Source organism: Ictalurus furcatus, chromosome 10, assembly GCF_023375685.1.
Source record: "Ictalurus furcatus strain D&B chromosome 10, Billie_1.0, whole genome shotgun sequence".
In the NCBI taxonomy this organism is placed as follows: Eukaryota; Metazoa; Chordata; class Actinopteri; order Siluriformes; family Ictaluridae; genus Ictalurus; species Ictalurus furcatus.
In genome coordinates, this window is record NC_071264.1 from 2301090 (window position 1) to 2305667 (window position 4578).

Here is a 4578-nt window from a genome sequence, read left to right on the forward strand (position 1 = left end):
CCACTCGATAATATCCTTCGACATCATGGTGTTCACTTTGTCTGCTATGCTGACGATACTCAGCTTTACATGTCCATGAAGCCCTCAGCTTCTGTTCCTCCCAGTACAATCACAACCTGTCTTCATGACATCAACTTATAGATTGCTCCACTCAAGTTAAGAGCCTTGGTGTCACTTTAGATAGCACTCTCTCCTTCACTGCACACATAAACAATGTTTCTCACAGTGCCTTTTTCCATCTACGGAAAATTGCAAGACTATGCCCATCCCTCACTCAACACAGCACAGAAGTCTCGGTCAATGCTTATGTTACATCCTGCATTGATGACTGCAATCCCATACTGTCTGGCATCCCTACTAAACTACTTCACCAGCTCCAAATAATCCAAAACTCTGCAGCAAGGATCCCTACATGCTCCAAATCAACCAGACATGTAACACCTCTGCTCATCCAGCTTCACTGGCTTCCTGTTGCCTATCGAATTAAATTCAAAATTCTGCTTCTCACAGTTAAGGCCCTACATAATCATGCTCCCACTTATCTCACTAACCTCTTGGAGAACTACACCCCTCCCCACTTACTGCGATCCTCCTCAGCAGGTCTACTAGCAATACCGGACATGAACTTTATCACCATAGGTGGAAGAGCCTTTAGTCTCATTGCCCCTAAGCTCTGGAATTCACTTCCCCATCACATCCAACAAACCTAAACCTCCATATTCGATATATGCGATCTCATCATTAGTTATATCCCAAATAATACACTCTCAGCATTGTAGTGTTACTATAAGGCCTGAAACCTTGTGGCCTATGTAAGGTATGATTGCTCAATCAGCATCGAGAAGGTGTTTAGCATCAATAGCTTCTACAGTATCTTAGTGTGCAGTAATGTGTTCGACTGGCTGTAGAAAAGAAAATGACTGCAAAAAATCTCTCATTTCTTTCACTATTGTCTCATTTCCAGGTTAAGTATGCACGTGTGTGTGTGTGTGTGTGTGTGTGTGTGTGTGCATGTGTATTGTCTATTTGGGACCTGAAGGTGAGATTCATTTTAGAGCCTCATTGTCCTCATCAAAAGACGAAAGGGATGTTATCAGCGGGCGACAGACACGTTCACCCAGTGTCTCTTTCCTCGTAGAATGCTTCATTACTCTTTACTCATGATCCTCCCCTGCTGGAGTTTATTACTGTCTCTTTATCTTATCAGACCAAGCCATATTTACGGTCCAGGACACATAGCCGCATCACAGCAGCATCAGTGTGCACAAAAGATTGCATGCTTATAGTGAGCACTTTTGTGTACTTAATTTGACCAGAATGATGTGTGTTCCCAGGATGTGTATGCCCTTCTAGGTTAAAAAAGAAAAAAGGTGTTGGGAAAAACCATGTGATAACACGATGCTCTCCCCGTTAGAGTTGTCATTGCAGCTGTTATTTCTGAACGCAGTGTTGATTGTTGTTAAGGTGCTGCTTTTTCCTTTTAGCATGGCTCTTGACAGCATGATGTGTTTTTTACCAACTCAAATTTCTATTTCTAATTCCTTTCAGTTTGATCAGATTAGTTAAACACCATGGTGAAGTTTTGCACACAGCTGCAAGTGCAGAGGAGCTAAAACACAAGATGGATTGCAAATGGCTCCATAGTGTACTACAGGAAGCCATTTTGAATTTGGTTGATGTTTTTTGAAGATATTGACAGATTCTGCAGTCTGGATTGAGGTTGGAAGTTCATTCCACCACTGAGGAACAGTTAGTGTGAAGGTTCTGGAAAGGGACCTTGAGTCACGCTGAGTAGGTACTACTAAGCGTCGGTCACTAATCGAACGCAGATTGCTTGAGGGAATGTAAGCCTTCAGGAGAGAGTTGAGGTAGGAGGGTGCTGTTCCAGACAAGGTCTTGTAGGTTAGCATCAAGGTCTTGAATTTGATACGGGTGACTACAGGAAGGCAGTGGAGGGAGATGAAGAGGGGTGTGACATGGGTCCTGTTGGGCCGGTTGAAGATGAGGCGTGCTGGTGCATTGAACATGAAACATTCATTTGAGTTGAAAGTATTTTATTAGCTTACTTGTAGAAATCACAGAGTGATACATGACACTGAAAAATGACTTACAATAATCCTGAAAACAGGTTAAGATAAATGTTAAAGTGTGAGCGCTTAAGTGGTTAAAGTTATGGTCAAAGATTGTGTATCATTATAAACTATACACACATGTTTTTTCCAGAAGGTTCTCAACCTCCAGCCTGTTCTTGAAGAAACACAACATGGAGCAGAAATTCTGAGCAACACGTCAACACATTTCTGTGGGGTTTTTTTCAAACATGGCACACATTTTGTAGTCTATAATGCTGCCCATTGTGTGTTGTTTTGTTTTTGTATTGTTTAGCTCTTTTTCTCTGCAATCCGTTGTGATAATGCAGTTGTAGTAATTTGTCATTTTTAATTATATACAGTATTATTATTAGGGGTGACATGCAGCCTCACAGCTTCAGGCTCCTCGGTTTGATCCTGAGTTTCGCATATTGTCTGTGTGGGTTTCCCACCTCTGAAAAAAACATGCCAATAGGTGTATTAGATACACTAAATAGTTTAATTAAACAAAGTTAATGTCACACTGCATGTTCTGTTTAACCATCACACTGTCTTTCTCTTCTTATTTATTTATCCCCAACTGTACAAAGCACTTTGGATTTCCTGCCTATAACATGTCCTGTATTTTGTATAACTTTGCCTTGTCTCGTACTTGATGAGATTTTACATGTGTCTTGCTAGAAATACAAAGGGTAAATGTTGGAGAAATATATTTTAGAATATTTTTAGAATAAATAACATGTTAACAGGTTCCTCATTCTCATTCCCAGTCATGTTCCTAAATTAATTGCATGCCTAGCAGGTGTTTGTACTCCTTATACTGAAAATGAAATTACAGATATCATTAATTCCAATTCTTACGAGTTAGAAATAAATTATGACTTCTTGTATTTCTACAGTAAAAGCTTAACCTTCTTGTTTTACAGAATCTTTTTCATACATAACTTGTATTAGCTACTGTGTTTAGCTGTGCAACATATATATTTTTGTATGTGAATGGTGTGAGAGTGAGTGAGTGAGTGAGTGTGTGAGTGAGAGTGTGTGAATGGTGTGTGTGAGTGTGTGTGTGTGTGAACGGTGTGAGTGTGTATGAGAGAGTGAGTGAGTGTGTGAGAGTGTGTGTATGTGAGTGAGTGAGTGTGAGAGTGAGTGTGAGAGTGTGTGTGAGTGGTGTGTGAGAGTGTGTGTGTGAGAGTGAATGAGTTTGTGTAGGTGGGTTGTAGTTTGTGGTTGCAGAGCTAGTATATTGTGTATTTATCTTTCTGTGGAAGCAGTTACTAGCCATGTGCTGTAGTGTATATATTTTTGTATAGTTTTCCTCCATTTTCCCCATGTGGGTGTGTACGTGGGTGTACATATTTTTGTGCACATTTGGTGCACTGTAAATAGGAGCACTGTCAATAAAACACCTTTTGCACAAAAGTGCTATTTGCGGCCTTGCCATCAGTTTTCTTGTGCGGGACCATTTTTCATCACGCCTCATCACAATGACCATGGTTTTTACTCTGAATGATGTTTTGTCAAAAATTGAGAATGTGTATTGGTATTGTCATTGTTCCCATTATTGCAATGTTTTTAGTATTAGTCTGTATCATTAAATTAATTTTAATAATATTCTTGAGTAAATTACAGATGTTGAAAAACAATAAGCATTTTATTCTATGAGCCCTTTAAACCAAAAGGTACATCAGTGAGAAGTTTAAAACCTACAGGTTGTGTGTGTAGCCCACTAGAAGAACAGATTGTTATACCTGTATAAACAAAACAAACATTGGTGGCAATACAATATATTACATTTTTCTTTTGCTTTGGGGTGAGTATAAATGCCGTTGCTTGTGGCTTTTCTACGAAGTCATGCAGAGTAAGTTTCCGGATGGAAATTTTGGTTTCTTGTTTATGCTTAAATATTATAATATTACTTGTTTATGTTTTGGTCTAATTTAATTTGATATATAGTAGGAGAAATACACGTACTATATACAAGGTAAGTACGTGGTTTGGGAAGCAGCCCACGGCTTCAAGCAGTCGACTATTTGCACGTATAGCACGACAAATAATTAACCGCACTTGAAGCTTTCGTAAAATTAAAAATGAAACACCCAAAACTGTATACGATACCATAACGAAGACCAACTGTATGTCGATATGTGAAATTCTGGAGGGAACGTCGGATGGCGTGGCGTGAGGACGTAATGACGTGTGCCGTTAATCCATCTGTGTTCTATTACATGTAAAACGGGAATGTGAAAGGAATATTCTAAAAGTGACTCATGTAAACACCTTAATCAGAATACTGTCTTATTCAGAATAAGGTCCATAATTAGATTACTGCTGTCCATGTAAACATACTGTGATTGCAGCACAGATATATTTTGAATATACAATAATATTGCTGAGAGCTACAGAGTAAACACATGCACCTGAACTAACAAATATGCCATAGTTAGCTATTAGACAAAATAAAAAAAGGACACGTAAATGTAATGGT